The sequence below is a fragment of the Equus przewalskii genome, chromosome 4 (assembly GCF_037783145.1).
Source record: "Equus przewalskii isolate Varuska chromosome 4, EquPr2, whole genome shotgun sequence".
NCBI classification, from domain to species: domain Eukaryota; kingdom Metazoa; phylum Chordata; class Mammalia; order Perissodactyla; family Equidae; genus Equus; species Equus przewalskii.
The window spans coordinates 40619192-40632595 of record NC_091834.1 but is presented as its reverse complement, the minus strand read 5'-3'; positions in this window follow the sequence as shown (position 1 = coordinate 40632595).

Below are 13404 nucleotides of genomic sequence, written 5' to 3'. Positions count from 1 at the left end.
ATCTGTCCTTCTGGGGCTTATGGTGTCCAGTGCCAAGCATGACCAGCATCTAGCAGCAGGTAGCGGCAGAGCTGATGCTTTCACTATAACCATCCAGCAGTATATCCAGTTGAATGTTCTTTCCAGCTATGTGGTTCCTTGTCAAGCAGCAACTACACCTGCTTTTCAGGCTCTCCCAGAGATTCATCAAGCTACCTAACATCCTTTGATAAATTTTGTTCAGCCTGAGCTAGCCAGTGTGAATTCTGTTCTTTGCAATGGAAAATCCTGATTTATAGAAAGGGTCAATATACAGTCTTTTTGTCTTGTGATTCTTACCCAGCTTATCTCTGTGCTAGATTCTATAGCATTTTTCCATGGCTCATAGAATTATAAAATTTGGGGCTAGAAGAAATCTTAGAAAAACCATCCAGTAACCACCTCACTTACAGATGTGGAATCTTAAGTCAAGAAAGATGAATTGGCTTGAAGAATAGTAGGTATGAATTCAAAGCCCAAACCAAAGTCTCTTTGGTACCAATCTGGTGTTCATTCCACTATGCAACACTCTCTACCAGACAGAATATGCTGAGTTGCACAGGAGAGGATATGTGCCAGAGAACTCGATATGAGACCATTAAGGGGTCTTCATTTAAGAATGCTTTAAGTAAAGCATCCTCAGAGAAGAATATAAATTACACTGTCTCGGTCCAGTGCTATCTCAGCTTCAAAATTTTAACAAGCACTCTTTCTTAGTACATCTTACCCCAGAACTCTCAGAATTTTGAATCAGAAACCTACAACTTTAACAATGGCAAGTGACAGCTTATAAAGGGTAGCAACCTGTAATCATCTCTGAAATTACTTATCGTTTTCCAAATTAAACTCTGTAGTGCATTCATGCTATGTTTAAAGGATATATCGTGACCAATTGATAAATTTCTGGTGGCAAATCTTATTTGCAGACTCATTCCAAGTTAACAGTTAAACTACTTAACTATTTAGTAATTTGTATTGTACACAACTCAATATTCTCCTATTTACATTTAAGAAAATTTTATTATAAAATTACCACATTCTCATTGTTAAAAATTATGGAAATATAAAAAGCAAAAATATTAAAGCCATCCTGCTGTATAATCTCAGTTCTCAGGCTGGTATGGCTCTTTCCTGACAATATATAATCTCCACCACCTGCATATCCGCTGTATGGTGGAGTTAGCCCCTTTCTGGGCTCCTCTAAAGGTTGTGCTCCTCTGAGATATTCGGGCAGATAACTCACTTCTCCACTGAGCCCTACTTTGTACTTGCACTAGCTCCTAACATTCATCTTCTACTTTGCCATGGCCCTCCATTCACTTTGGGCCTGGAGCGCTCCCACCTTCCCTTGTATGAGATGGTTACTTCCGTTCCAGTCTCAGAGAAGCAGGACAGGGAAGACCACGCTTTTCCTCTCTCCCCAGTCCTAGCCTTTAATCCCCACTCTACCAGTGGCACAAGGGTGTCATGTATGATGGACTTTTTGAAAGTTTTGGGACAACTCAAAGGGATTACATTATAGGGAGAAAATCCCTTAAAACTAGATATTAAACATGATTGTTCCCAGAGTCGGAAAAGATGTGAACTTTCTAAGAGGGTCATCTCGTGGGCACCCCAGTGTTGCTTTCCTGCCTTGATTCATGGTCTCTCTCTCTCTCTGTGTCTCTCTGTCTCTCTGCATGTGTCTCACTCTCTCTGTCTCTCTCTGTCCATTTCTGTGTGTCTGTGTGTGTGTGTCTTTCTCTCTCTCTCTCTCTCACACACACACACACACACACACAGAGGAGACACTCGAGCTCTCAACTGACTTTGCCCAGAAGGGACTGTTATCTCATTCCATCACATTTCATTGGCCCTAACCAGCCATATGTCCCGGGATCTAATGGTAAGGGAAGCTGCAAAACATAATCTTCCTTTGGGTCCAGGAAGAGGAGCTGGTGTTATGACCTCTGCCATTCATGTTAAGAAGGAAAAGAAAGTGCTTCCAAAGTCAACATAACCTGCAAAGATTTTTCTTGCCCAAATATACCTTTTTACATTATTATACACAAAGATTTCAGTTCTTTTGTCACCTTTCTACTTCCAGATTATATCCAGGGCCCTACACCTAATAGTACTTTTTTTTTTTAAATATAACCTCTAGGAGGGAAGGATTTTTTTTCCTGCTTTTCTTTTTCTTCCCACTACTGAATCTTCAGTGTCTAGAATGCTGCTTAGCAAGTGGTAGGATTTCAAGAACTGTTTCTTGTTAAATGAATATAGAATAAGGCCCATTAAAGCCATCTTGATAAAATAACCTCAGAATGCAGAACAGATAAAAAACAGCTATTATTTTTTTTTAAATATTTCTTGCTAAACATAAGTTTGAACTTTATAAAATTACTAATTTTCAATTATTTTTGAACTATAAAACTTGCAACTTTATATAGTTCAACTCATATTTATATGCATATGGTATTTGAATTATGTTTTAAACGTACTTGTGTGTGACATGTAGTGTCATGAACTATTATCCCATATCAGTACATGTATCAATTACCTTATCGTTTTGAGGGCAGCATTATATTTGGTTGTATAAATATGCCGTAATTTAATCAATGTTCCTATTAAGGACCAGTTAATTAGTTTACTATTTTTCACTATTAGAAATAATGGTGTAATAAAAATCTTTGTATGTGTAAGTGTGAGAGAGTGCTTCTGTGCCACTTATAGGTAGGTCCTCTGAGAAGGAACCATTAACCACCTCCCCTGTCATAGTGAAGGTCTGAGAGGGGACACATCAGCTTGGGTTAATCCTTTGAACACTCTTGAGAGCAGTGTTTTCTTGGCTTATCCAAGCATACCAGCTGGCCACACTCCAGCTTCTCCATGTCAGTGTAAACGCTGAATAAAGGCTAACACACCTGAAATCTAGAGGATTTTGTACTCATACTAAGTAGTAGATGAGCAGAAAAATCTCCAGAGGTTCCAGATGCTGCTGGAAATTACAGTCAAGGCTGGTGGATCCAACAGGAAACAACATAATCAGCTGTAGAGGCTTCATGTCCAGGAGCACATTTTGCAGATGGCGACCTTAAGACTAGAACATTCAGGACACACTTGAGTCTCACTCCAGTTGGGAGAGACCAACAGAAGGCAGCCAGTAAAATGTGATCATATCTCATGTGTTGCCCTGCTGAATCCAGTTGACAAGGGCAGATCGTATCTCAGGGTGAAGCTTAGTAGTTACAAGCTTGGGCTCTAGGGGCAGATTGTCTGGGTATAAAATCTGGCTCTCTTGTTTACTAGCTATTCATGACCCGGGAAAGTTACTCAGCTCTTTGTGTCTGTTCCATCATCAACTGTAAAATGAAGATAATAATAGTTCTTACTTCATAGGGTTATTGTAGGAATCAGATGTGATCTTTCCTCTAAAGTGCTTAGAGCAGTGCCTGGTGCCTTGTGGTCAGTAAATGTTATCTACTTTAGTTAATGGTGTGGTGTATTCCTTGAATGCTTAACACACAATAATGCAGAAGGAAGAAAACTTTTCATCCTTTTCATGTTGGTGTACCAATTAAATTCTCCTAATGAGGAACGCCAATAATCTAAATGATAAGAGCAAGAATATTTGAGCAGGCATAAAACACTGACAGGTGGACAATACACAGTCTGCATCCACATCCTCCCCCTCCTCCATCCACCACTTATTTGTTTCTAAAAACAAAGCTTTGTTAATTTGCCTTTGAGGTGCTTGTCCTACCTTACCTTGTACTCTTTCTAACACAGATGTAAACAAATATGTAGTATGTGGAGGGCCATGGGAAGAAATATTTTAAAAGAAAAACACACTAAATTTTGCTTCCTGTAGCCTATGCCTTTTTCCAGAAGGCACATGGGCTATATTTTATCTATTTGACACTCGCTTGTTAACTGCCTACCATGTGCCACGTCCAGTGCTCGTCACCTAGACGGAAGAGGAATACTGCTAAGATTTAGTCTCTGCCCTCAAAGGAGCTCACAGTTTGGTGAAGAAGGCAAATAAGGACACAAACAACATGAAAGAATTCAACGAAGGGAGTTGGGGCCTCAGAATTGGGAGTGGTCGGGGTAGGCTGAGCCTAGAGCTGTAGTCTAGTTCTTCTCCGAGGGGGCCACCTGTCAGTGCATCCAGTGGTCGTGGTCAGTGATGATAATTTTGCTTGGGCTTGAAAATGGAAGAATATGTCTAATGGAGAAATTGGTTAAAAATAAGTATTTATTTTTGCTTGTAATTATAGTAGATTTCATGACTACAGTGGAAAATTTAGAAGGAAAAAAAGATGTAAAAATAGCCATTAATCTCATTTCAGAGGTAACCACGGATCACACCTTGATGTATTCTCTAAATTTTTAATGTCTGTGTACACACACATACCTTACAAATTATCTTTAAATCCCTTATGCTGAAGAATAGAAGGGCTAATTTTACGGGCAACACAATATATGTGTTATTTTGTGTGTGTGTCTGCATGTGTGAGGAAGATTGGCCTTGAGCTAACATCTGTTGACAATCTTCCACTTTTTGCTCGAGGAAGATCATTGCTGAGCCTAAAGTTTGCATATTTTAAAGTCAAATTTTGACTTATTTGAGAAGCCATTTTTTTTATTGTGGCAAGATATACATAACAAAATTTATCATTTTAACAATTTTTTTAATCGAGATAACATAGGTTTATAACATTCTATAAATATCAGGTGTACATCATTATATTTCAGTTCCTGTGTAGACTACATCACATTCACCACACAAAGACGAATTACCATCCATCACCATGCACATGTGCTCTGTCACCCGTTTCGTCCTCCTTCCTTACCTCTCCCCCACTTCCCCTCTGGTAACCACCAATCTAATTTCTGTCTCTATGTGTTTGTTTGTTGTTGTTTTTGTTTTAATCTTCTATTTATGAGTGAAATCATGTGGTATTTGACTTTCTCGCTCTGACCTATTTTGCTTAGCATAATATCCTCAAGGTCTATCCATGTTGTCACGAATGGCAAGATTTCATCTTCTTTTTATAGCTCGTTAGTATTCCATTGTGTATATATACTACTTCTTCTTTGTCCATTCATCCATTGATGGGCACCTTGGTTGTTTACAAGTCTTGGCTATTGTGAATAATGCTGCAAAGAACATAGGGGTGTGTGTATCTTTACACATTTGTATTTTTGTGTTCTTTGGATAAATACCCAGAAGTGGAATAGTTAGATCATATGGTAGTTCTATTCTTAATTTTTTGAGAAATCTCCATACTGTTTTCCATAGTGGCTGCACCAGTTTACACTCCCACCAGCAGTGTATGAGAGTACGTTTTTCTCCACACCTTCTCCAACACTTGTGATTTCTTGTCTTATAGATATAAGTTAGTTATATAGTTAGTTATAGCCATTCTGATGGGCATGAGGTGATATCTCATTGTAGTTTTGATTTGCATTTCCCTAATAATTAGTGATGCTGAACATCTTTTCATGTGCCTGTTGGCCAGCTGTATATCTTCTTTGCAAAAGTGTCTGTTCAGATCTTTTGCCCATTTTTTAATTGGGTTGTTTTTTGTTGTTGAGATATATGAGTTATTCATATATTTTTGGATATTAACCTTATCAGATATATGGTTTTCAAATATCTTCTCTCAATTGTTAACTTGCCTTTTCATCTTATTGATGGTTTCCTTTGCTATGCAAAAGTTTTTAGTTTGATTTAGTCCCATTTATTCGTTTTTTCTTTTGTTTCACTTGCCTGGTGAGATGTGAATAAATTTAGTCAAAGAGTGAAAGACCTGTACACTGAAAATTATAAAACATCATTTAAAGAAATCAAAGAAGAAACAAAGAAATGGAAAGATATTCCAAGCTCATGGATTGGAAGAATTAACATAGTTAAAATGTCCAAACTTCCTATAATAATCTACAGATTCAGTACAATCCCTATCAAAGTCCCAATGATATTTTTCACAGAAATAGAAGAAAGAATCTTAAAATTTATAAGGATCAACAAAAGACCCTGAATAGCCAGAGGAATTCTGGGAAAAAAGAAAAAAGCTGGAGGTATCACACTCCCTGACTTCAAAAAACATTACAAAGCTATAATAATCAAAACAGCATGGTACTGGCACAAAAACAGACACACAGATCAATGGAACAGAATTGAGATCCAGAAATAAATCCATCTAACTACGGACAACTAATTTTCGACAAGGGAGACAGGAACGTACAATGAAGAAAAGAAAGTCTCTTCAATAAATGGTATTGGGAAAACCGAACAGCCACATGCAAAAGAATGAAAGTAGACCATTATTTTACAAAATATACAAAAATTAACTCAAAATGGATTAAAGACTTGAATGTAAGACCTGAAACCATAAAACTTCTAGAAGAAAACATAGGCAATATGCTCTTTGACATTGTTCTTAGCAGCATCTTTTCAAATACCATTTAAACAATTTTTAAGTGTACAGTTTAGTGGCATTAAGGATATTCACATTGCTGTGCAACCATCACCATCATCCATCTCCAGAACTTTTCATCATCCCAAAGAGAAACTCTGTACACATTAAACAATAATTTAATTTTCCTTTCCCCACTGAGCCCCCGGTAACCTCTATCCTACTTTATGTCTTTATAAATTTGCCTATTCTAGGTATCTTATATAAGTGGAATCATATAATGTCCTTTTCTGTCTGGCTTGTTTCATTTAACATAATATTTTCAAGGTTCATCCATGTTGTAGCATGAATCAGATTTCATTCCTTCTTAAGGACAAATTATATTCCATTGTATGTATAGACCACATTTTGTTTATCCATCCATCTGTGGATGGGCATTTGTATCGTTGAGTAGACACTTTTAAACCCATGTGGACTCACTGAACTGATATAGGTCCACTTTTTTCAGTTGTGTTTTGTCAGAGCCTGCTTCATCTGTGTTTATTTATTTATTTTTTTGAGGAAGATTAGCCCTGAGCTAACAACTGCCAATCCTCCTCTTTTTGCTGAGGAAGGCCGGCCCTGAGCTAACATTCATGCCCATCTTCCTCTGCTTTATACATGGGATGCCTACCACAGCATGGCTTTTGCCAAGCAGTGCCACGTCCACACCTGGGATCCAAACCGGCGAACCCCAGGCCACAGAGAAACGGAACGTGCGAACTTAACCGCTGTGCCACCAGGCCGGCCCCATCTGTGTTTAGATGAAAGGGAAAAGAGCTGTCAAGACTTAAGTCTGTATGGAGGCGAGCCAATTACTGCGAATCGACACATGAAGTAATTTTTTTAAAAGCCACTTGACCCAAGTATAAACCAAGCTCTCTTTAAGGATTTAGAAAAATAGCCTGATGAAGAGAGCATTATTGATGATATTTGATTGAATTAGGGGAAATATACAGCTCTTTACCAGAAGAATGATGTGTGTTTTGGTATATTTCAGATATTGCGCATTTCATAGATGTCTACTGGAGCCAAATCAATTTTGATAGGAACTAAAAATTTAGCTTGAATCAAAAAAACCAGTACACTCTTTTGATTTAAAGCTACTAGAAATATTTGGATATATAATAACCCTCTTCAAAAGCCTTCAATAAACAACGCTAGCAAAATGTTGACAGTTGTTAAGTAACAGATATATAAGGAGTTCGTTGTACTATTCTCTACTTTTGTGTATGTTTGAAAATTTTCACAATTAAATTTTTTTTAAAAGAGTCAAAATAAATTTACATGGCCTTGGGCAATATACCAATACCACCTTGGTTGGAAAACAATGGAATGTGTTGATTTTTTGGAAAAACTGTGTTGCAGCAGTCTTCTTACTGTGCCAGAGAACTTTGCTGTAATTCTGGCTTGGTATCCAAGTCTTTTTCTTTTCTATGTCAGAAATTGGTATAAAAAATAATATATATATATATATATATATATATGTATATACAGCAGCCCTCAAGAGCCTTGATAGGTGTGTTCAGAGCTAACATGTCCTATTGAACCGGGAGCTGAAACCTGACCTATTTCCAAAGCATCACTCAGAGCAGAGTCCCAAACAAACTGTCTTGGTTAGTTTGTGAGCCTAGACAGGCTTTGTGAACATGTCCATGAACCAAATAAATACTTCACGACTGTTAAAAACAGAATTCTAGGGCATCCATTATATATCATTTTAAAGCATACTTAACTTCTAAATGTTTAACAGCCTGAAAGGTTGGCAGGTTTGAAAACTCATGTTCTTCATCCCAGGGCAGGCAGAGTCAAATGTTTTTGAGGAACCTTTTTTTTTTCCTGTCAAGTCCTCACCTATTCAGTGCCTTAAATTACACTCTATTACATGAGAGACGGAAGTGCTAATTGTAAGGACGTAACAATAATGCAGCTAGAATCATGCGTGATTCCAGCTTCTGCTAATATTTAGAGCTCTTTGAAGGATATAGTAAAATAGCTGGGAGTGATGGATGAGGAAAATGCCAGCCTCTTATTTAATGATTTAGTGGGCTGAAAACAGGTTGAGTCTAGTATTAATGCTGAAAAGAGTCAAGAGACCGAAGGTGTGCCTTGTCAGGTTTGAGGACTACCATGTGGACCAGTACTTTAAGTGGGAGACAATACAAAAACCAAGGCAGGAGTTGAGAGATATAGGCCCTCACTTTTTGGAGAAATTTATCTAGACATTCATGTAGTGAGTACATTGTCGGGTTAGCAGACTTACAACTAATTAGCCCTTCGTTTTGCATTGAGGACTCCCTTTTGTGGCTTATTAGAGCACAGTACTAGGGCTTAGGTATATGGTAAAGAGGCATATTCTTTGCCTTCAAATTAATCTGCAAGCAGAGAAATGAGTTCTGAAATGATGAGAGCCCTGAGTTTGAAACACACACACACAGGGTTGTCTTTGGATTTGGGCCCATATAAATTACGGGAAGATTTTCTTTAGAGTGGTGTTAGAACTCTAGATTTCAAGTAGCGGAAACCAAACCTTTACTAGCCTAGATAGAAAACAGCTGGCAAATGCTGACACACGGAAAAGGCAAGGGTGGAACTGAGTTGAGGATAATGGAACCAGGACTGGATGCTGTTAGACCTTTTTCTCTCTCAGCCTCTCATGCATATTTCAATCTCTCTCTCTCAATCTCTCTCTCTAGTCATTTTTTGATGTGGGAAATATACATAACATAAAACTTAGCATTTTAAGAGTACAGTTCAGCAGCATTAAGTACGCGCCCATTGTTCAACCATAACAACTAATCACTGCCAGCCCTTTCTCATCATCTCAAATGGAAACCCTGCATCCACTCCCCATTCTTCCCCTCTCCCACCCTGTGGTAACCACTATTCTATTCTCTGTCTCTATAAATTTGCCTATTTTAGGTACCTCTTATAAGTGGAATCATAAAATATGTGTCGTTTGGTATCTGGATTACTTCACTTAGCATAATGTTTTCAAGGTTCATCCCTTTCAGAGCTTCATTGCTTTTTTAAGGCTGAATAACATGCCATTGTATATATACATCACATTTTGTTTATCCACTCATCTGTTGATGGACATTTGGGTTGTTATCATCTTTTAGCTATTGTGAATAGTGCTGCTATGAATATTGGTGTAGAAGTATCTGTTTGAGTCTCTGCTTTCACTTCTTTTGGGTATATGTCTAGGAGTGGAATGGCTGGGTCATATGGTAATTCTGTTTAGCTTCTTGAGGAATTCTTTCTCTTTCATGTTTGCCGCATTCTCTCAGAATAACATGTATACAAGGATACAAACCATGGCTTCCAGCATCTCCAGGTTCACATACTCACAGTGTTGGGACCAGAGAGAAGAGAACTATTTTCTCCTAACTCAAGGTCCAAAAACCTGGGAAGAAAAACTAATTGGCTAATTTGGCTCTTATACCCTCATCTGAAACAGTCACCGTTGAAGGGCAGGGTTAGGGTGTGGAGAAGGATTATTGGACACTCCAATTATTGCACTGAGTAGAGACAGGTTTCCACCCCTTAGCTGGGAAAGTGGGGTGATGTAAGAAAATTTCAGTTCCTATTTGGCACATGTGTCTAAATCTGGGAGGAGGGGAGTACAATTCCCAAAAGGAAGAGGGAAGGTGCAGCTTGGACATGGCTACTGGAAAGAAATCCACGTGAGCTAAGCGATCTCAAATCTGAAAACATCAAAATAGGTTTTTTTGCTATAATTTATAGTTAATATAGCCAGTCAAAGTATGTACACACACACACACAGAAAGGAACCTGTTTGAGACAATTTAGGACATTTCATGTAACAATCCATAGTAAATCTCTTTGAACATTTGCTTAATATGTAAAGTGGCATTTTTCAGGGAAAAAGCCTATGAAAATTTTCATATATTACTTCATATAGATAAATAGTTGAAGGTTGCATTTAAAGAAAAACTGTGCTTCTGATATGAGCTTATTTTTCAGCTTTAGTACCATCACTGACACATTTCCAAACTATATTAGGGCAGCAGAGAATACAAGCTGCTTACCTTGATTTTCATCTACTTGTTTTATTTCTACTCTTAGCTGTACCTATTCAAATTATGTGAAATAGACGGAAAGTGCCTGTAAATATCCAACAAGAACTGTGTTAGTAGTAATTTCTTACTCCTACTGGGTTTGGAACACAAAACCAAAAGTTGGTAAATTATTCAGTTGTTTCATCAAACCAAACTTAGTAAACTGTTGATCTGATTTCAAGATTTATGAGATTTCTTATGCTTTTAGCACTTGTATTTTGTATTTGTACTTTCAGCAAAAAGAGCTCTCTTCTCTTAAGTACATAATACAAGTCCAAGAATATATTTCTTATTTATTCTCTAGCATCTCATCCCAAATAATCAGTATTTCTTCTCATAATGATATTATTACAGTATTTTTTTTACTATTTTTCATTTTTGATTCACTCTGCAACTTGCATTTTCCATTTTAAGCATTATTTCAGTTTTAGGCTTCCATTTAGTAATCATTCATTTCCTATCATTTATTCCTCTCATAGGTCATTCCCTCTATATCTTAGTTATCCCCACATAATTAAAAAGCATAATGTTCCAAAGAATGTCTTGATCACATTAATTTATTGGCATTCTTGATAACTGCTTTTTCACAAACAAAAGGGGAAGATAATATAGTTCAGAGAAGGAAAGCAAAGAGACCTAAATTGATAATGACCATTCATTTCCTCATAAAAACAGTACTTATCTAGTTATAAATTAACTTATAGAATTAACTTTTTATATATTATGGTCTCTCTGTCTTCCTCCATCTCTCTCTAATTCTCTCCTGTCCTCCCCACTCTCTCCCAAATGTCAACAGTTAAATTTTCTAGAAAAATAAAATCTATCTTTTTAAGATGATTATCTAAGTCTCTTCGATTTAAACAAGCAGATCCCCAAGGAAGGATTGATTGAGTCTGTCTTTTTTCCTTGAAGTTGTATTTGGGAAGGAGATGTGCTTTTTTTAACCTGGATTTGGCTAGGAAACCTCAGATTTCTGCTGTCACCAGACTCACCCAGTAACTTTCCTATGTAGAGGCAGTCTTTGGAGAAAGGGACACAGCGAAATGAAGGATGGTTGTAAAGCAAGGGGGCATACGAAGAGGGAAGAGAAAGACTTTGAAAGTGTCAAGCACTTATGGTAACATTCTGTCTCTGTATCAAGAAATTTCAGTGTTTTCAAGTAATCAATCGAATGTTAGTAACTAATTCCCATTGCTTCTCTTTCCCTCTCTCCTTTTCATATTAGTCACTTCTTTTCTCCCTTGGTTAACCCCACTGATTCCATTGATTTCCTTCTCACCAACTAATGACAATAATTTTGAAAGGTACATTCTAAGTTGGCATCCTGATCTCTATTCTTCAATCATGACATAGTGCTCATCATCCCTTTTTAATCCAGAAGCTCATATTGGGCTTTCTTTCTGATGGCTTTGCCTCTCATGTTGAAGACAAGCCACGCTTCTTGCCACACAGTGTACTGAATGTTCCCATAATCTTAGGCCCATCCCATTTAAGAGAAATCTCCTTTGCAAAACGAGGAAAATAATTGCCCAGATACAGTTCTTCATACGCTTGGTGGAAGCTATGACCTTCAGATTTTTCTTGATGTTTAATACAAGGACTTTAACATTTTTAATGGATTCCATTTCCTACTCTTTTACTTATTTCTGTTTCTTTCCCTAAGGCTTCTCATTTTTTAAGATAAAGAGCTAAAGCCAGACATATCACACTAATAGTATTCTGGCCAATGTAGATCTAATGAGAAGGTTCCCACAACACTTAAGTGCTAATTATTACTGTATTCTGTCATGAATCCTTTTTAAAATATTACAGGAAACCCAGATTTGTGATTTCCAGTACTCTCACTTATACGATTCCTTTTGAACTCCCCACACATCCATTTCCAGGGAGACTATTAGCCTTTGTATAGTCTCATGATCTTTTTTTTCTTAGAATCTCTTCAGAAAAGTGTTTCCTGTAGCTGAGCCTAGAGAGAGAAGAAGGCAATTCCCCCTACCCTCCTCAGCCAGTTTGGAAGGAAACTTGAATTGCAAGGTATCCACGGGCTTGGAAGGGTGGTAAACAGGACTGGCTACCTAATTTTCAGGACCCAGTGCAAAATGAAAATGCAGAGCCCCTTGGTCAAAAGTTAAGAATTTCAAGATGGTAGAAGCAAAAGTATTAAGCCAAGCATGGGGCCCTTCTAAACACAGGTGACTATGTGGTCATGTGCTCCTGAAGCCAGCCCTGGTAGTGAGAAGGCCTGGGGAGAACACAGAGGTGTTATACTGTGTGTCTCTTCCTGCTTCTCTAGATCCAACTCATTTGTGCAGGATGAGTGAGTGAGCAAAATTTCCTAGCAATTAGCATATTAAAATGTATTCCCCCAATATGTGAGGCGTGTTTATTTCCTTTCCAATTCATTTCAATGCGTGGTTCCCTGTCTCCTTATCACAGGCAGTCAGGTAATTTTCCCCCTGCCCCTAGACCTGAATTTACTTTCACTGAATTGTTTTTCTTATAAAATACTGTTCTTTCCTAGAAATACAAGTAATTGCACAAAGAGAGTACATGGAATATGTGTGGTTTGTCTATTACAAGCAAAGCTTTTAGATGCAAATCTGTATAAAATACAGTCTTGCCCTTAGGGGCTTCTTGCTTGAGGAGACAAGGCAAAAATAAATGAAGTCCTAAATAAACATCACCTTAAAACCCCTATAGAAGACAACTCTGTGGCACGTAGAAATGGTGATGTTGCATTGACTTTGCCCAATTCTGTTTTAATTCTCAGTTGTGATTTGCTGAGACAGGGTGAGGCCAGCCCCTTTCCAAGCACTATTTTGTCTGTCTCAGTCCTTTGTTTATTCTCAAGTAGGTAGTAAATA